Raw genomic sequence first — 22202 nt, 5'->3', positions numbered from 1 at the left:
TCCAGGCTTTCGTCAGGACCTGTAGTTCACTACTGCAACACTTACTTTTATGTGCTGTGAAGGACAGACTATAGAAATTCTTTGAATTTGTGTATCAGCTCCTGTAGAACAACATAAATACAGAGAAACGAAAAAACCATACAGCAACCAGTTATGGTGATTTCAACAACAATCGTTGGATTAGTGTTTTCCATACATATACATTTTATTGTATGATTTATAACTTACCCAGTATTATGGGATGAAGGACCTCACCTCACCTGGCAACGGCTCAGGATAAGGAGGCCACGCACTGTAGAGGATTGAAAAAGTGGTGTATTTTAGTTCATCTCATTACTTATTTGAGTTAATCTCATGATTTGGAAAGGTGTATCCAAATTGCGTTCTAGTAAAGACACAAGAATGGCAAAAAGGAAGGCCAAAGCCTAGATGACTATTACTGGTATGGTGTTTCTATCACAACTCACTCCTGTTCATACATGATTATCCGGAGTGGCAGAATTGTAACTTTCTGCCCTGAGTGTTAAGGGCATGTTTGTATCTTAATACCTGTCATTCACGCTAAGGTTAAGGACAGGGGCCAGTAAATCAGGCAATATTCTAGGTCCCAAACGGTCCCTTCCAAATACTCTATCACGATTATTTAATAATAGCATGTGTTCAGCCAATATTCTAGGCAGAGACTACCACGCAAGACCCACCGCCGCCTGGAGCACACTCACCTCTCCGTCGTTACCTCGTGCTTCACCGAGCCGAGGGGGAGGTGATGGCCCAGTGCGGTGCGCTCGTTTAACAAAGCGGCCTGCGGACCAGAGAGAGAGCTGTATTTCTCTGTAATCCGATAGGTTCATCTATTGAGCCAATCAGAAAGTGTATATTACCAGCGCTCGTTTCACAGAGCAGCCTGCGGACCAGAGAGAGAGCTGTATTTCTCTGTAATCCGATAGGTGCATCTATTGAGCCAATCAGAAAGTGTATATTACCAGCGCTCGTTTCACAGAGCAGCCTGCGGACCAGAGAGAGAGCTGTATTTCTCTGTAATCCGATAGGTTCATCTATTGAGCCAATCAGAAAGTGTATATTACCAGCGCTTGTTTCAAAGAGCAGCCTGCGGACCTGAGAGAGAGCTGCATGTCTCTGTGATCCGATAGGTTCATCTATTGAGCCAATCAGAAAGTGCATATTGCCAGCCCTGATTGCTAGTAATTGGTCATAGTAGCCTTCCTGTTCAGCCAATCGTAATGTTTCTTTTACGGACCGCTCTGGGGACACGTGTGGCAAAAGCTGATTGGCTCAGCGGTTATAAACAGGAAACGAATTAAAGGGCCAATGGCATTCTACTTTTACCTGTGTATTTACATTTTAAAGTCTCAGCGCTCGTTTTTAGGAAAAGCGCGAAATGGCATAAGGATCCCATATGGGGCTAAATTTTGAGATTTGTTACTAGAAGATCCTAATTCTAAAAACTGGAATAAGTGTTAAAGTCCAGTTGTGAGGAGGCAGTCCACTATGCATAGAACTACTGCCTTAGACCGCTAAGTTAACATGGTATGCATTCTTATTGTGTTATATTAGATCTTTCAATTTATAATTGTTTATTTATTACATTTTGGTAATACAACACACCCTAGTTATATAAAGAGCCAAAGTGGTAACGGAGTAAAAAAGACATTCCCCTTCAATGACTTTAACAGATGGCTAAGGATAGTGTGTTTACGGAAGTTTCCACACACATATTTGAAATGAGGAAGTGAGATCACCCGCATGACTCATAAACAGAAAACAGGAAAGGAACAGATCCATTATATGGCATGGTAGAGCCGGCATGTATCTTACTTTTGCAGCCAGGCCAAGTTGTTAATGAAGGTGCCATGGATAGTGTTCTATAACCGAGGCACAATTACAACTGTATCCAAGGGATATCGTCAATTAACCCTTCTGTGTCACATTTCAATTTATGTACCCATCTCTGTTCCTTTCTTAGTAGAAAATGGGATACGTTAGTAACATGTTGAGGTATATAGGGTTGTTCCAGAACAACCCATCTTATCTCATCTGCTTGATGTTTGGCGGTGAGAAAATGGGAAGTCAGGCGAGTCGCCTGTTTATTGCGTCTGATTGTGCTCTTGTGTTCCTGTATACGTAGCTTAATTTTCCTGGTCGTCATTCCTATGTATCTCAGACTACATGGACAGGTAATTAAGTAGATGACTCTCTCGCTGTTACAATTGGTGTGACGTTTTAGCAACCATGGTCGTGTGGTGCCAATGTCTACATTCAAAGTTCTTTGCGTTTGGGGACACACTGAACAATTCCCACAAGGGTGATGTCCCTGAACAGGAGGGAGATTCCATAGAGTGGGGATGGGTTCCTCTGTGGTGTGTCGTGGTCTTGTGTGGACCAGTTTGTCCCTTAGATTGTTCCCTCTCTTGAAAGAAAAAAGTGGTAGAGGAATTGTCTCTCCAGCACTGTTCAAAATCCTCCATCTTTGTCTTATGATTTTCTGTATCTTAGAAGATGAGGTATTAAAAGTGGTGACACATGCCAGTCTGTCCAGAGGTGGTTTGTTGACTGGGGGTGCCAAGAGCGCCTCACGGTGGTTGTTTTCTGCCCGTTTGAGAGATTTTTTGACCAACGTTCCTGGATACCTCCTTGTTCTCAATTTCGTCGAAAGATCTTGAGCTTGCGACTGGAAATCTGCTTTATCTGAGCAGTTCCTACGGACCCTCAGGAACTGACCGAATGGCAGGTTTTCTCGAAGAGAACGAGGGTGATAGCTATCAAATCTTAGCAAGGAGTTTCGCGCCATGGGTTTTCTGTACAGAGTGCTCGCTAAATGTCCATCTTGTGGAAAAATTAAGAGATCTAAAAACGGGAGTGCAGTCTTACTGTGATCCAAAGTAAATCTAAGATATTCATTTTGGCTATTGAGCCAACCTTGAAAAGCCAGAAGAGATTGTTCATCTCCTCGCCAGACTAGGAGAATATCATCAATATATCTTCTCCACATCATCAATTGATGATGGTGAGGGTTGTTGATATTGAGGACATGATGGGTCTCGAACTGGTGAACATAAAGATTCGCCAGGCTGGGAGCAAATTTACTGCCCATAGAAGTACCTGATACCTGTAGGTACAGGTCCTCTTTTACCTGATTTACTGGCCCCTGTCCTTAACCTTAGCGTGAATGACAGGTATTAAGATACAAACATGCCCTTAACACTCAGGGCAGAAAGTTACAATTCTGCCACTCCGGATAATCATGTATGAACAGGAGTGAGTTGTGATAGAAACACCATACCAGTAATAGTCATCTAGGCTTTGGCCTTCCTTTTTGCCATTCTTGTGTCTTTACTAGAACGCAATTTGGATACACCTTTCCAAATCATGAGATTAACTCAAATAAGTAATGAGATGAACTAAAATACACCACTTTTTCAATCCTCTACAGTGCGTGGCCTCCTTATCCTGAGCCGTTGCCAGGTGAGGTGAGGTCCTTCATCCCATAATACTGGGTAAGTTATAAATCATACAATAAAATGTATATGTATGGAAAACACTAATCCAACGATTGTTGTTGAAATCACCATAACTGGTTGCTGTATGGTTTTTTCGTTTCTCTGTATTTATGTTGTTCTACAGGAGCTGATACACAAATTCAAAGAATTTCTATAGTCTGTCCTTCACAGCACATAAAAGTAAGTGTTGCAGTTGTGGTAAATAAATAAATAATACCCTATTTTTGACTAGACTTATAGCATAACAGATAGCTCAATAAAATAAGAGTCAAGATTCGAGGTAGTAGGAGTTTCTGCAGGTTTATTACAGCATAAGGACAGGATCAGGACAACCTGCATAGGGTGACCCAGCAGAACAAAAGGGTCCCAGCAGCTGCTGGGGCTGGGTCTGGGATGAGCGCGCTAACTTTTAATAACAATACATCAACTTATATACATAGCGCAAACACATAGCATTACATTGCAGTAGGCGTAGCAGTGGGTGGAGCAGAAGGCGTGACGCGTAGCAGTCGCGAGAGATAACAGTAAAAAGAGGTGTAACTGGGAGTATACTTAGGCATGTGATGAAAACGTAACAGAATATGTCATGAATGGGCGGAAACATAGGAGGGGGCTACCTAAGGAGCCGGGACCTCTAACCTAATGGTGCGCGAAAACTGGCAGTGACGTGTTACTAGGAGAAGCTGGGGGCTACGAACTCTGTGCTAGGAGCAGAGACTAGAGTCTGGAGGGTCGGAGCGACATGTACCTAAACCCTATCTGGTATCTGATGTTTAGGGAACATGTTGATATAAACTAGAAGTCATGAGGGGAAAAGCTAACTTGACTCTAAGACTGGACCATGCATTATTCTACATGTAGTGCGTGATGAAGAATATTAAATGACCATTTAAATACAGTATTTCTCTAACGTGGAGACGAGAAGGCTAGACAATGACGGAAACTATTGATGCAGTTCAGTAGCTTAGGAATGCAGAAGAGGAGGACTGAACTGATAGCTGGAACTATAACATACTTTTGGCAGACTCAGAGGCAGAACCAAGCTGCACCGGGCACTGCGAGGCAGGAAGTAAGTGAAGGGTCGAGGATACAGGTGGGGGCTGTATCGCTCCTCAGCGAGGCTTTCAGGAGACAGGAGCTGAATCTGATGTCCGGGCCCTTTTGAGGCCTGGAAACGGGGACTTTATAATGGAATAACGTGCACACTGAAAAACGTGGCAACGTAACTTTACATAGGCCTGATATTCGTAGTATTCACGAGGACTGGAAACTAACATACTAAAGGTGGACACAACTGGAATTGCGTCATTAATCGGACATGGGGAATAACATATGCATATTGGTCATGCACACATAACATATGATGGATGAGGCGTAGGGACACAGAACATGGCAAAATTTACTTTTCCACATTCCCTCCTTGTCACTACGTTTCCATCAGGAAACATCAATTTTCATGATACCATCTATCATTTCATACAGTACCATTTGCTCGTCTCGAATTGTCTTGGAACGGGATTTAGAACGGGGCTTGGGACTAGGAATACAAGAGGTAGCACACATGCTGCAAATCGCAGGGCCACATTGTATACAGAGGCAGCAGCTAAATATGATCGCTACTGCAATACCTAGAAAGGACAGGACTTTCCATCCCCATGCGGAAATTATATTCCAGAACCAACCTGACCATGTCCAGGTGCCTGGATCTTGATGTAACAGATGGGCAATTTTATGGAGTCTGGTTATAGCTGAATAAACAGACGGTGCGTTATTTGGAATGAAAATGCAGCAACTAGATCCGATGACTCTACAGGCCCCGCCCCTATCGGCCAGTATGACGTCAAGGACGAGACGATTTTGCAAAACGACAAATCTCATAGCAGATTGTTCTTCGGTTAGGTTACCTAGAGCAGAGGCAGTCTCATTTACTACAGCTTCAAGGGTTCTTGTTAACCTACGGATCAGTTTACTATTCTGGACAGGTCCTACAAAGAAGAAGAAACCTTTATTGAAATCTGTATACTGTTCTAGAGTAGTTTCAGTATAATCGATAATTGGGGACTCCCTTCTATGTCTAATGTGTACTAGATGTGTGTTTCTGTGATAATCAGATGGGGCTAGGAAAACAGGTGGTAGTAAGAAAGCAATGTAACAGGTTCCCTCCCAATCGAGGGGCAGACGGACATATGCAGTTTGACCACAAATAAAATAAGAATGACGTGAAGCTTTGAAAACAGATTTCCCACTGTCACTATACTGGATAACAGTAGTACATTCACTATGTCCTACGTGTACGGAACCATAATTACGGACACATAATTCGCCTTTGACTGGTAGTACTGAAATAGCAGGTAAGTCTGGAGTAGTATCAGACTGAACATTCAGGACCATGAAATTCGACGAATAATTACCTAAATTATAAACTTCATTTTCTAGATCTAAACCTGTTCTGTGGGGGAAACCTTGCTTGTCTGGAAAACATGTACTGTTAAGAAAAGACATATCTGTTGAGGATGACGTTAACGTGGACCATGCTCCACACGAACCATTATGTGAGAATGGATAAGGAAACAGTGGCAGAACTCCCTTCGGTGTCTGGAAAGGGGGGAGTCGACCACACACCCAACAATTAGTGGCATTGCTGGTCTGGTGTGAGTAATGTAACATACGGATAAATGTGTTGTTGCGCATAGCGAGGCGGTATGAATATTCGTGAGGAGGCAGATCACTAAACGTGTGCTCTACTGTAGTATTAGCAGACATATTTACATGAGGAACTGGAAAATACAGATAGAACGCATAGCTGGTGCAGGAAATCATAATGCTGATGAATAATATGAAACTCAGAAAAACGATACATCTGATTGAACTTTGACTGACTCTCTCACTATGGGGGTCTATTTTATACATATCAGAAACAGTCTAACCGTTTCACCTAGGGGAGGACTTATACAATCAAACTGACTGACTTATTTTACTAGACCTGAGCTTTAACTTATACTCCTGTTGCGGAGTTTTCTCTAACAAGGGAGGGGTTGTAGTAATGTCTTGTGCGGGACAGTCCTTAAGAGCAATATTCTGGCAGTCCTTCAAATCCTGGGAAATGTTTTTAGAAACGGATTTCAGTCCTTTAAAAAGTTTAACATGAGACAGGTGGATCCATCCTTTTCTGCCTTCCAACTTGACGGCAGTACGAGTGGTCAAGAGGACCTGACGTGGATCCTTCCAACGTGGTTCCAGCGGACTTGATCTGTCAAAATTTCGGACCATGACAAGGGAACCTGGAACGATTTCATGCGGTGCCACCTCGGTGTTGTCTGGAAAGGCGGCAGCAACCTGTGAACGACATGAGTTGAGGGCAGACATCAAGGAAGCTAGGTAATCTGTCAACATATTACATGAAACATCGGTAATACTTCGGGGTCTAGGAGTACCCCACATGTTAGGGGGGCGGCCGAATACGACCTCATACGGGGACAGACCTGATCTGGAATGTGCGACCATGCGCATATAAAACAAAGCGACTGGCAGAGCTACTAACCAGTCCACACCTTTTTCTTTACAAACTTTGGCAATGCGGATTTTCAGAGTCTGATTATGTCTCTCTACGAGACCGGCTGCTTCAGGATGGCGTACACAATGGAACTTCCACTGGTACCCTAACAAAAGGGAAACGTGCTTCATTAACTCTGAGGAGAATGGCTGACCGTTATCAGAATATACGACTCTAGGGAGTCCGTATCTAGGGAAAAATTCACGAACCAACTGCTTGGCAGTGGTCGCGGCTGTGTAATCTGGGACTGGATATGCTTCTGTCCACCTGGACAAAGCGCATACAACTACAAGGACATACTTGAAACCTCGACATCGTTCCATTTGAATATAATCCATCTGGAGGACCTCAAAAGGGTGGTCAGGGGGCTGGAAACCACCTTGTTCCACCGGGACACTTTTACCTGGATTAAACTGACAACATATCATACAGGTACGGACTTTCTGTTTGGCTGCAGCTCGTAAATGCTTATTGAACCAAATATTCTGGATACTGTCTAACATAGCTTTTTCTCCTAAATGTGCTGGACTATGTGCGGTATTGATAATGACTTGAACCATAGAGTCGGGGAGAAACCATGTGGCTCTACCCTTCGTTAACCATCCTTGATCTGTCTGGACCCCTCCTTGTTCAGACCATTTCTTGATTTCATCGGGAGTAGCGTGTAACTGTATATCTATGACGTCTTGTGTAGGGTCCTTAACTGTCATGCATGTAATCGGATCTGGAGTATGTGTCTGATTAACTGGAATGTCTGGAGTCTGTGCTGTAAGCTTGGCTATGCGGTCTGCTAGATCATTACCTTGGGAAATAATGTCTGTAACTTTCGTATGTGCTTTGCATTTCATGATAGCAATGGATGTCGGTAAATGTATGGCATCTAACAGGGCTTGAATAAGGAGACCATGCTGAATCTTGGTTCCATGAGAAGTCATGAAACCTCTCTCCTGCCAGAGCACTCCGAAGTCGTGTACAACTCCAAATGCGTAACGTGAATCTGTGTAAACATTAACTTTCAGGTTCTTGGCGTGTATACAGGCTTGTGTCAGAGCGACTAGCTCTGCTGCTTGAGCGGACAGGGTATCAATACGGTGTGTTTCAATAACTTCAGTGTCAGTAGTCACTGCATACGCGGCGACTAGTTCTCCTGTACTAGTTCTCATACATGAACCATCCACATAAAGTGTCAGGTCAGGATCTGGTAACGGAATATCTGTCAGGTCTTGTCTTGGCTTTGTCGTAATATTAACTACTTCCACACAATCATGTGGGTCTGGATTTGAATTAACTGATGGTAACAGTGTAGCAGGATTCAGAACGTTGCAGCGTCTGATTTCTATGTGTGGCTGGAACAGTGTCAATTCATAACCTGTTAAACGTGCAATTGTCAAGTGCTGTGTTTGTGTTCGGTTTAAAAGAACTTCTACGGAGTGTGGAACTTGTACTGTCAGGGAATGTCCTAAAACTATGGAATCACTTTGTCTGATAGCTAGTGCTGTGGCTGCAACTGACTTGAGGCACGCAGGCAACGCCTGGGCGACTGGATCTAATGTGCTCGAAAAATAAGCACAGGGCTTGGATTGTCCTGCTTGATCTTGTGTAAGAACAGATAATGCTGTACCTTCGCGTTCAGTAACAAAAAGTGTAAAAGGCTTACTGTAGTTCGGTGTAGCTAGAACTGGAGCTTGACATAAGGCTTTCTTTAACTCGTTAAAACTAAGTGTATGTTCAGATGTCCAAGGGAGGACAGTCGATACGGCTGCCTCCTGTGTCGTTAACTGTATCAGTGGCTTGGCTAGAAAGGCATACTGGGGAATCCATTGTCTACAATAAGAAGTAAGGCCGATAAAGGCACGTACCTCCTTCTGGGTTCTGGGCTGGGGAAGACTCGCTATTAACTGGATACGGTCGGGTGTCAACTGCCTACCCCTCTTGGACAGCAAGTGTCCTAAGTATACCACTTGCTGAACACAGAATTGAAGCTTCGAAGGTGACACCTTGTGCCCCATCTCGGCGAGGAAATACAAAACTGTCAGTGACGCTCGTTCGCAGTCACGTTCAGAACGGGCTGTGATCAGTAGATCATCGACATACTGGAGCAGGGCAGTGTCAGTTGGCATGTGAATGTTGTCTAGTTGTCTCTTAAGTGCTTGACTGTAAATACTAGGGCTTTCTGTGAAACCTTGAGGAGCGCGTGTAAACATATAGCTCCTTCCATTTAAACAAAATCCGAAAAGAAACTGGCTGTCTGGATGAATGGGGACACTAAAAAATGCATTCTTGAGGTCAATGACAGTGAAAAACATGGCTTCGGAATCAATGGCTGTTAACAGGGAAGAAATGTCTGGGACAACTGGGTACTGAGGAATAATACATTTATTAAGCTCTCGTAAATCAATCACTAATCGATATACTGGGGGTGCATTTGGATCAGTACGTTTCATGACTGGAATGATCGGAGAATTGCATACATTGGAGTCAGTTTCTACAACTACTCCTTGAGCCATGAGCTCGTCAATAATTTTGGATAAGGCTGCTACAGCCTCGGGTGGCAATCTGTACTGTCTGATTCGGGGTAACACTACACCTGGCTTGAGAGTCACACGATGGGGTGTGATTTGCATATAACCTACATCAGTTGGACCTTGCGCCCATAAATGCTGCGGAACATTAGACAATCTTGAATCAAAATCTCGTAATACATAGTGACCCTTGAAGTCACGTAGGAACAGACGTATTCCCTCTGGGGAACAGCAAATAACTGCACCTAACTCTTTCAGTGTCTTAATGCCTAACAGATTTTCTGGACATGACTTAGTAAGTAACAGATCAGTAGTGCGGGACAATGGACCTACTTCTAGAGTGACTGGCTTTGAAATCTCATTAACTATTGGCTTTCCTGAAAATCCAAGGGAAACATTTCTTGAGCCTGAGAGCGGAGCCCCTGGAACTTCGGCATGACTAATTGTGGTCCTACTTGCCCCTGTATCGATCAAAAACTTTCTGTCTTTCCCTAATACTTGACTGTGAACATAGGGACCTTCTTGATCTACAGGTATCTCGATGAGAGGCAAGCCTACCTCCCTCTCTAGGCTGTTTCATGAATATGACTGGTACTCTGGATACTCAGACTGTGCATACTGGTACATCTGCGATGTAACGTGCTGTGTTGCAGCAATAGGCTGCGGTACTGTAACTGTCTGTGGTGCATTCTGTGACTGAGGAGTCTGTGAAACTTGTTCTTGTCTCGGCGGACGTGGTCTTTCTTTAGTCTTACCAGTAGCTATGTTGTGTTTCAGAACTGCACACTCGTTTATAAAATGACCTGGCTGTTTACAATAATTGCAGTTCCCTTTAACGGGAGCTGCAGGATGACTGGCTTGATTCGGACCCCTCTTCTGACTGTCTTGAGGAATAGATTGTGCAACTAGCACTTTCATTTTCGTATCTTTCATACGTTTTCTCTCGTGTTCTTGCTCTTCCCTGATTCTATTCTGGTGATACTGGAGCATCTGGAGCATCTGGGACGGAGTATTTGCTTGCCAGGTGCTTTCGACTTTCAAAACTCGGTTTTTAATTTGTGGACTTGAATTCTCGACCAATTTGGTAACGAAAAGATGAGGGTATGACTCACTACTTGTCTTGAGACCACTGTTAATACTGAAACATTTTTCGAATCTAGAATAAAAATCACTAATATCTTCATCTTGTTTCTGTTTACAGGCTGAGATTGCATCCCAGTCTTCTTTCCTAGTTGTCAATAATCTGGGTAAAACTTGAATCAATAATTCTGGTAATTCTTTACATTTATCTCCGAGACCGGTACCTGGTACTCGTGCCTTGTCTTCAGCTTCTAGAGCTGTCCAATCGATCTTTTTCTCTCCCACCTCCCATTCTTTTTCTTTTAACTTTTCATACACCCCTGCGGGTAACAGGACCTTTAACATTTTAATGATATCTGGGTAAGTGTATTCTCCCATACGGAGCATATCTTTTAATTCTCTATGGAACCCTGCTGGATCTTTGTCATGACAGGGAATTAATTTCTTCATTTCAAGAAGTTCCATCTTTGATATTGGAGTGTATACAAACACTCGTTGCATTACGCCACCCGCCCCTTGGACTGGGTGGACTTCTCGTAACGGATTCTGTCTGTCTATGTAGAATGGCTTATTTTCTGGGGGTGAGACATGAACAAAATGCGGGTTCAGGAACGTTCTATATTTGTGGCGCTGTTCTAGAATGACACTAATTAAATCGGTACCTAGACCTCTCCATCTATACTGGAGTAACTCGTTCAGGATATCATGCAACGGACCTGGATCAGAATGTTGACCCTCATACAGAGTAATGAGGTGCTGAATCATATACATACCCACCAGTCGTTGCTCGGCTGGGGGCAGTTTCAGAAACATTTGTGCCACTATTTCGTCTGGAAAAGTGGTAGAATCAGTAATCCATCGGACTGCTGATCGGGCTAGTTCTTGTTCGTGCATGGTACTTAATTCGCTATAACCGACTCGTGATTTCAGAATGTGATCGGTAGCTTGAAATACTTGTTCTAGAGAACCTTGTTCTGGTGCCGGATGATGAAAAATAGACTTAGGTTCTAGGCGTAAATGGCGATCTGGAAATCTAGATTTTCCTACATACGCTATTCTGGCGGAATTCTCGTCTTCCTCTTCAGGATCAGAGATACTTTCTTTCTCGCTTACTTGTGCTGCTTTACGCTGTTCGTGTAACCTTATTATTTCTTTACGAATTTTCTTGTACATACTTTCCATGGCACTAATGGTCTTGTGCTTACCCTCGGCTATATTATCACTCCACCTTGTCAGGATTCTCATTTCGGCGGGATCTTTAGACGGGTAATCTTGTTCTCTTATTAGACAATTGATCAGGAACTTTAATATCATGAGCTGAATCTCGGCTTTCCTTTGAGACATAATCTCGCCAATACTTTCTGGATCATCCCCTGTACGGATGAAACGATATATTCTGTCTAGATCTTCTTTCATATTCGGTAAGGTGACTAGATACTCGGTCACTCTCCTTACGCGTACGGAATATAAAACCATATTATACTCGCCTGGAACTGCGTCATAGACACATTCGCCAAGGGCTTGTCTGATTTCTGTGACAGACTTATTACTTTTAGGAGTACGCTGTGATGCTTGAGCATGTAATTCGAGTGCTGATAAACGCTTGTGTGGCGGCGGGGTTTGAGGAGTAGCTCCTCCTGCGGCCCCTAGACTGGAGTCGTCTACTGAGGCTCTACGTCCTGGCAGAGTGGGAAATGGAACTGTAGGCTGGACCGGGGGTACCGTAACAGGTACTCCGGTGTCTGGAGGAGCGGGAAGTGCCTGATTTGCAGGGACTGGCGGAGCGCGAACAGGATTCGCATATTCTGGGACTGTGTCGTCCAAATAGGACGAAATAAAAATATCAGCTGCGGTCGGTTTGTGACGTAGCTTGGTCGGAACTAATGGTGGCGGGAAATTACTGGGTGCCTCTGGGGTCGCTTTTGGCAAGCCTTCGGCAAGGAGAGGATACATACCCTTAATAAGGGCATGCCTCTGTCTGTCTGACTGTTCGGCTTTGACTTGTTCACCTATCTCGATTAATTCTCTTTCTTGGGCTCGTTCTTGGGATTCTCTACTTAACTCTGACTTTCTGACTTCCTTTTCCGTTCTTCTATGCGCTTCCTTACGCCATAACTCGATGGCATCTTTCTGTGACTGTCTGGCTTTCTTTTTCCATAATGCTTCTTCTACTCGCATGATACATTCGGCATCCCATGTACCCGATACGGGCCATCTATACTTTTCTTCTAACTGTTTGGTATACTCTACCCATAAATCTAGATACAATATGGCGCTTATGCCATGTTTCTGATACATAAAGTGACCTGGACTGTCCCTAGGCGGAACAGGAACTGCTGCTTCCAGCAGACCCTTTCTAGTTCTTAACTGACGTAACTTGGAAAAGAGCGGCATTCTAAACTTGAATCGGAACACAATACAATACACGAAAAACAATAACAATTGGGAAAACAATTCAGGCATACCACGACATTGAAAATACATTGAACAACATTATAAATAACAGTTCGAACAGAATACTACCTGAAAATACTGAAAACAGAAACAGAACAGAATTCTCGAGAACGGAACAGACTAGAGTTACTGGATGCACTGCTGTAACAGTACGGAACATACCGGTCCCATAAAGGAACACATCAAGACCCGTATCCACCTAGGTGAACACTTCGTTTGTGGGCTTGGGTACCACCAACCCACGGACCAGGAGTCAATTTAGACTGACCCTGTCTAGACACTACCCCAGCAATGGTACTCACCGGGCAGCACGGAACGGAAGGCCTCGGACGGGACTGGACTACGACGACGAACTTCGGACTTCGGACTTCGGTTACGGGTGGGCCTCCGGATACCTCGGACCTTGGACTCTCGGCTTGGGCTCTGGTCGGGACTCGCCGCGTTCCTCCACCGTCTCGTTCGGATGCTGGACCGCCTCCTCCGTCTCCTCCGTGGGCCTGAGGGATACTTGGAGCAGAAATATCTGCCAGTGCACGGTATGGTTCCGTCACGACTGCAGAGGGTCAGGGGGTCGGCGTGGCTTCACCGACGCGTGGGGAAAGGGCAAGTCCCTATTCGGGCGCCATTATGTGGTAAATAAATAAATAATACCCTATTTTTGACTAGACTTATAGCATAACAGATAGCTCAATAAAATAAGAGTCAAGATTCGAGGTAGTAGGAGTTTCTGCAGGTTTATTACAGCATAAGGACAGGATCAGGACAACCTGCATAGGGTGACCCAGCAGAACAAAAGGGTCCCAGCAGCTGCTGGGGCTGGGTCTGGGATGAGCGCGCTAACTTTTAATAACAATACATCAACTTATATACATAGCGCAAACACATAGCATTACATTGCAGTAGGCGTAGCAGTGGGTGGAGCAGAAGGCGTGACGCGTAGCAGTCGCGAGAGATAACAGTAAAAAGAGGTGTAACTGGGAGTATACTTAGGCATGTGATGAAAACGTAACAGAATATGTCATGAATGGGCGGAAACATAGGAGGGGGCTACCTAAGGAGCCGGGACCTCTAACCTAATGGTGCGCGAAAACTGGCAGTGACGTGTTACTAGGAGAAGCTGGGGGCTACGAACTCTGTGCTAGGAGCAGAGACTAGAGTCTGGAGGGTCGGAGCGACATGTACCTAAACCCTATCTGGTATCTGATGTTTAGGGAACATGTTGATATAAACTAGAAGTCATGAGGGGAAAAGCTAACTTGACTCTAAGACTGGACCATGCATTATTCTACATGTAGTGCGTGATGAAGAATATTAAATGACCATTTAAATACAGTATTTCTCTAACGTGGAGACGAGAAGGCTAGACAATGACGGAAACTATTGATGCAGTTCAGTAGCTTAGGAATGCAGAAGAGGAGGACTGAACTGATAGCTGGAACTATAACATACTTTTGGCAGACTCAGAGGCAGAACCAAGCTGCACCGGGCACTGCGAGGCAGGAAGTAAGTGAAGGGTCGAGGATACAGGTGGGGGCTGTATCGCTCCTCAGCGAGGCTTTCAGGAGACAGGAGCTGAATCTGATGTCCGGGCCCTTTTGAGGCCTGGAAACGGGGACTTTATAATGGAATAACGTGCACACTGAAAAACGTGGCAACGTAACTTTACATAGGCCTGATATTCGTAGTATTCACGAGGACTGGAAACTAACATACTAAAGGTGGACACAACTGGAATTGCGTCATTAATCGGACATGGGGAATAACATATGCATATTGGTCATGCACACATAACATATGATGGATGAGGCGTAGGGACACAGAACATGGCAAAATTTACTTTTCCACACAGTAGTGAACTACAGGTCCTGACGAAAGCCTGGAGAGGCTGAAACATGTTGACCAATTAAACATCTATGGTAAATAGCAAATATTTTCACTGCTATTCTCACTCTGCTTTTAACTATACCATCTTGATGGGCACATATAATAAAGTTTTCTTATTGACATGAAGATAGGTATTTTTAATCACGTTGAGCACTATCCTCTTCTCTTACACTTTTTCTTAGCACTGCAACTAAGCCTTATCAGCATTCATACTCTGTCATCTGCTTTGGTTGAGGGTTCAACCATTGGGTCCTAAGCTTGCCTCAAGTTTCATCTGAGGAAGGGCATATTGGACACCAATTTTTCAAACAAAAAACCCCAGATGACGAAGTTCCACTATTGAGTGGGCTGATGGGTACTTTTCTATGGGTTCATAATCTTTTTCTGGACTGAGTTCTTCTTTAGAACTATATTTCTATATTCACTTCTTCTCTGTGTGTCTCCTGTAGAATAAGAATCCTTGTTCTGTTCCAGTTACCTGTGTAGAACACTCATTAGGCTCTGCATTGAGTTTGGATTAACGATAGACCTTCGGTATCTTCCGTGTGTTTCATTGTTTAGTTGGGGGACAAGATACCCCGAGGTCTATAAACTATAATTCCCCTTGGGCCCTTCTCCACTATGGTGTTCTAAGAAGGAGCAAAGTTACCAAGAAATGAGAATGTCACAAGCATTAACAGGTAGTCTAAACCCACGGATTTCTAAAAGATCAAAAGAAATGAAATTAAATTTACATTTTTCAAAAACATTTTTTCAAATTAAAAAGTCGGGTCACCTTACCTTAGATGTCTTCTTACTTCTTTTCTTTTTTATGTAAATCCAAACCATATCCAACCTTTTTAAAATCCATTAAAAAATCCAGCCCAAAAAAAAAACAATCTCCAAAATTGGTAATCCATTCGAAATTAAAAGAGACCTTTGGAAAAAGATCAATTCAAACAAATCCCAATTAAAATAATCTTCTCCAAATCCAAACTATCGCGAAGTGAAAATCCAAAACTAACATCGATCATCTTCTTTCTTCTCTTAAAATTCTAAATCTTGAAAATTCACAATCCAAGGAATCCCCAAAAACATAGACAGCTTCCTCGATTCCAAAAAATTGGAAAAAAACAATCCATTTTCCAAAGAAAAAATCCAATCCCACGAAATCGATCTTCTTCTGTGTCCGGTCTTTTGCAATCCCAATTATATTACGAAACAATACATTCAAAAGCACCTTTTTACTATAAACATTACTAATAATGACAAATAATAATAACAAATAACAAATAATATCATTTTTAAAACTAATAACAAGTGACTCGACAACGGCATACTCTAGCAACACGATCGGCGACATGCTAAAAAGAAGATAATAACATGAATATATATCTAAAGTAATCCTCCCTCTTCTCTCCTTGCAATATATGTAACTCTAAACAACTTTCATATTATAAATAAAGTTTTAAAACTTTCCTACCTGAGCGCAGGTCCCCTTGCTTCTGCTCTGTCCATCGACGCTCCTCAATATGACCGCGATGAATCACGTCTGCACGTATACATCATCCGGAGCAATGAAAAAAGAAAAAGGACAATTTATTTTCGATTTAATATTAAAAGTAAAATATGTTTTAAATCATTTTTTCTAATGTAATAAAATACATCAACAATTTTTAAATAATATTTAAAAAATACTAAAAATATTCTTTAATTAATAAAAGTTTTTTTTTCTAAAAATGAAAATAAAACAGTCTCGCATTATAATTATTTTTTATATATATATTTTATTTATTCTACTATTAATAATCTAAGCATGTGAATAATTTGTAAATATTGTACTTACCTTTATGCTGCTCCCATTTGCTTCTGTTCAATCCCACATCAATCTTCAAATGAACTCAAAAATGATACACGTGGCAAACACATAGCCAGCAATGGAAATAAATGAAGGACAAAACATTACATTGAAATCAATGTAAAAGCGTGAGAAAATATGTACTATTAATTAAAAAAATATTTTTAACATATTTAATTTTTTTTAATCATTTAAAAAAAATAAAGTACACCATCAGAAAACAAAATAATTTTTTTAAAAAAAATAAAAATTTTAAACCATTAAAAAAAATTCATACATTTTGTATTTTTAGACTAACCATACTTTTAGGGGATGCTAAAAAAGTATAGTAAGTGTAATAATCTTGTTGAGTAATATTTATTATTAAAAGTAAAAAAGGGAGTAATATTATGGTAAGAGTTAAATAGTATAGCACTTTTAATAACTATTTTAATAACTATTAACTTTAAAAATAGGCTAAGTACTGGATAGTGTAGTAGTATTAATTACTATTCTAACTCCAGGGGGGTCTTAAAGTAGGGTAAGTGCTGGATAGTGTAGGAGTATTATTTACTATTCTAACTCCAGGGGGGTGTACAATTAGGCTAAATGCAGGATATTGTAGGAGTATTAATTACTATTCTTACTCCAGGGGGGGTGTAAAAGTAGGGTAAGTGCTGGAAAGTGCAGGATTATTTATTTCTATTCTAACTCCAGGGGGGTGTAAAATTAGAGTAAGTGCTGGATAGTGTAGTAGTATTAATTAATATTCTAACTCCAGGGGGGTGTAAAAGTAGGGTAAGTGCTGGATAGTGCAGGAGTATTAATTTCTATTCTAACTCCAGGGGGTGTAAAATTAGGGTAAGTGCTGGATAGTGTAGGGGTATTAATTACTATTCTAACTCCAGGGGGGTGTTAAAGTAGGGTAAGTTCTGGATAGTGTAGGAGTATTCATTTCTTTTCAAACTCCAGGGGGGTGTAATATTAGGGTAAGTGCTGGATAGTGAGGAGTATTAATTACTATTGTAACTCCAGGGGGGTGTTACAGTAGGGTAAGTGCTGGATAGTGTAGGAGTTTTAATTACTATTCTAACTCTAGGGGGGTGTACATTTAGGGTAAGTGCTGGATAGTGTAGCAGTATTAATTACTATTCTAACTCCAGGGGGGGTGTTAAAGTAGGGTAAGTGCTGGATATTGTAGGAGTATTAATTGCTATTCTAACTCCAGGGGTGTGTAAAATTAGGGTAAGTGCTGGATAGTGCAGGAGTATTAATTACTATTCTAACTCTGTAGTTCCGGTAGACGGGTTGATGTCGGGGACAAAAAGATGAAACCAGTTGCCACACCAATTTACCTGTGGGCGTATAGCTCATAGGTAGCCACACCTCTAGGGTGCACTACCAAGCTCTGAACACTGTGAGAGGGGTTCCGCCATCTTGGGAGTGGTCAGAATAGTGCACTCTGGGTTAGCTAAATACCACACGCTACAGGAAGTTATCAATAGACGGTAAAGGATGTGGAAGCTCCTTGGCTAGTAACTGCCACATCCCCTGAGGGTATTTTCCAAGCATAAATATGGCACATCTGACATCCAGACCCCAGATCACATCTGGACTGGAGAGAGGACTGAAGAAGGACTGCCCTGCTATTCCCTGGATTTGGTAAGAGAGCCAGCACCAGCCGCAGGACTGAACCTGTAGTTCTTTGGGCTAGCACACAGAGGACTGTGCCTGTGGTGACTGGTTCAAAGAAAAGTCACTCCCAAGCCTTAGACAGACGAGGTGAACTCCAAGAGTCAGTTGGCTGCTACAGCTCTAGGGCCACAAAAGTTGAAGAAGACCATCCTGGCTAGTCAGTATCCACAATCGCCAGACCACCACTGACTGCCAAAGTACAGCTGGGGAAACCGAGTCCTCATGCTCAAAAGTCTGTTGGACATGGGAGAGTAGTCAGAGTGCATTTTGGTTGCCCAAGACTCAAACTGGTCTCCACCAAAGGGAACTGCTGGTTTCAATTTGACCCGAGACCAGTCGCCCAGTGGCAACTGGACTTTTGCTAGACCCAAAAGGACTTTGAGGGACCAAAGTCGACACACCAGGACCGTGGACTGCGAAGCAGCCCCAGGTAGCCCCTTGTCGACCGAACAGTATCCTGAGCATCATACATCTTCTTCAGCATCCTATATCCCATGAATCAGGACCACTCAATTGATGTCCATGGCAGTTAACCCATAGAGCCTGGGATTTGGCTTGAAACTCCCTTGGTGACAATGCAACTGTCCTACAAATCCTTACTGGCCCTCTTGATCTCCTCCATGCCAGAGTTGGTTGCCCAAAGCAGGTCGGAGTAGCCATCACAACGTTATAAAAGGTTTCCAAAGTTCATTAACTATGGTAGTTACCAATGCTTGCTGACTTTTTGAGTGGCAGTGATTTAAGTGTTTACCTAAAAACGTATATCTCCAGAACCCTCCAGTGGATTTTATTCATTTTGGTGTCTAAAAATTCATAAAAACACAAATCTATTTTTAGAAATTTATATCAGATTTCTTCTGTGTTGAGTGACTTTCTTATTTCATGTGTTGGTACTTCTAAATGCTTTACACTTGTTCCTTTGTTTAAGCCTAGCTGCTTGAAGCCACAGCTACTCAGAAATTAGCTAGAGGTTCAAAAATGAGCCTGATTGGATACAAGATAATATTGTGAGTGTATTACACAATGAGTTCTCAAAGGTATGCTTTAAAACCTGTGGCCATTTGTTAGTGCATAGCGGTGGGCCTAGGCCTGTGGCCTTGCAGCAGGGCTCAGTGTAGGCCATACGCTGGCCTTGGACAGTGAACAGCTGGAGATGTGGCAGGCTGTGTTAGCGTGCATTGAAGGTGGGTGTGAAATGCGACTCTCCCCACCCTTGGTGTCCTAATCCTGAGCGCCTTGTCCTGCTCATGCTCCTCACCTGGATCTCTGGGGAGGAAGGCAGGACCTGAGGCACTGATGTGGGGCCACAGATGCTATTGTTGCTGCTGCACAGATGGGCGCGAGGGGCAGGCAGCAGGCCTTTTTGATACTGAGCACCATACTACTGTAGCCCTTCACCCACACTGTCTATACCACCACTTTGGGGCCTGAGCATGGACAGAGAGGACTAATCCCGGCTGGAGTGCACCGCATGGAAGCCCCTCCTGCATTACACACCAGGGTCTGCACATGGCCCCTCATTGCTGTTGCGAGGTTGGTTGCTGAAGGGGGATAGGGACTACCAACCATCATTGATGTTCTTCGCTCCCCCCTTTCCTCCTGTTGCGATAGCGCTGCTGACACACTAAGCAGCCTATATAACGTGTCTGTGCTGCTTTGTGCCTTAAAGTAGAGTTACCCCACAGGACTGTACTACCACCCTGGGGAAATCTGACCACAGGCAGTCAAGACTGCATTTTGAGTCCAAATGCGGATCCCAGGTGGCAGTCCAATGGCCGCAAGACTGCGCTGAGCCCACTGCTTCGGATGGCCATTAGAGCATCTCTCTAGGTCTCAAAACACTGCTACACACTATACAGCAAAGCCTGTTGTCGATTGACAGGATGTGCTGACCCTCAGAATGGAACATATGGCTCAATGAATGGAGAAACGAGATTTGCCTGTCGCAACTGCGGAACAACGCATCTTGGATGTCGAGGATGAAGTGCGAAATAAGGTGCACAGACTGGATGATGTCGAAAAGGCACTGGTGTCACTTAAGGTGAAATCAGAATACCGGGAAGCCAGGTTGCGGGGAATCAATGTAGTAGTCAATGCTCACATCCCCATTTGTGAAATCCCTTCATGTTCCCTACTTCCTGGAGCAGATCACTGTCCCATAGTGGGGTTCCTTCCATTAGCCTGTCTTCCCACCAAGAAATCTAGTGGCTTATCATAACACCCAAACCACCTTCTGCGTATTGGTTGGTAGCTTTCTTTCCTGTCCCTTTTGGTACAGTAGTGGTGGGTAGCTGTGAGTACCCTAGCCTGTCTATCCACTCGGTATGCGGCTTTGTCTCTGTCCATAAACATCCAGTCATTGTTTGTAATTAAATGGTCTGCCCAATAATATTTTTGTATATCCAGGACTGAGAGACCCCCCTCAAATGCTCACCTCTGTAGCTTATGTAGTACTATTGTTGAACTCCCCCTATCCCATAGGAGTTTACGCAGTTCACTGTCAACCTTCTGAAAGAAGTCTATTGGTATTTTGTAGGGGCTGTTTTGCAGGAAATAGAGCAAGTGCGGGAAGGTCATCATCTTAAAGACAACAGCCCTGCCCATCAGGTACACAGGGAGCCTCCTCCAGTGAGCTGCATCGATCTGTAATCCTTGTAGCTCAGGGATCAAATTCTTAGTCAGGAATTCATCAGCATCTCACGTTATGTAAATGCCTAATGATTTGAAACGTCTCTCACTGTCAAGGCTACGCACCTTGACAGCAAGGCAGGGATGCTCTCAACAAGGGGAAAGATTGAGGACTTATCCTAGTTGATCTTATATCCCCAAAAAATGGCAAAAAGCAGGAAGATGTGTAGCAACCGGTCGAACAAAAGACTGAATGACATATAACAGTATATCACTGGCATATAAGGAAATTTGTTCTTCCCAGTCTCCCTCTCCTCTAATGCTCTCTAAGAGCGGGTCCTGATGGATTCAGGATAAGCAGGCATCCTTGAAGGACTACGTACTCAACTGCGCAACAAAGAGCATCAAATACAAATGTTATTACTTCAGCAGGATGAGAGGCACGTAAATAGAGACTTTTGAACACAAACCTTGGAATATTCCACAAGCCAGCAAAATCACAATGACAGAGGCATTTCGTTCTTGATGTGGTCATAATTCCTTTTTATTTATCGTTTGATATTGTACATGCGAATTGTGCAAAACAGCCAACACGTTTTGCCCATTCAGGCTTCTTCAGGGCTGTAAACAAAACAATACAACACGGTCACCACAATTTACAAGAAACGTATTATGTACGGACAAACACGTCCACACATACACCAAATACATAAATACAAGTCATAGAAAAAACACATAAAAGCAATGTCGCATTTTTAGCTAGGTTTCAAATCTTAAGACACCATTCATCAGAAACAAACAGATTCCCTTCACCAATTTGCTACAAAGAATCAGTGCGTATCTATAGATGGTTAACATGAAATAGTATCGTAGCTCCTGTACGCTGATGATAATAACCAATTCAGATACATACAACAGGCTCCACTCATATAAAAGAGTGGAAACCATTATATACTCTTGAAACAAGTGCAAATTGTGGTGTAGAAGACTAGAGAGGGAGAAAAATCTAGCTTTCATAAAGGATCAATGATAGAAAATTCCCCAGCCGAGCT

The sequence above is a fragment of the Lissotriton helveticus genome, chromosome 3_1 (assembly GCF_964261635.1).
Source record: "Lissotriton helveticus chromosome 3_1, aLisHel1.1, whole genome shotgun sequence".
NCBI classification, from domain to species: Eukaryota; Metazoa; Chordata; class Amphibia; order Caudata; family Salamandridae; genus Lissotriton; species Lissotriton helveticus.
Note: the sequence above shows the minus strand (reverse complement) of the source record.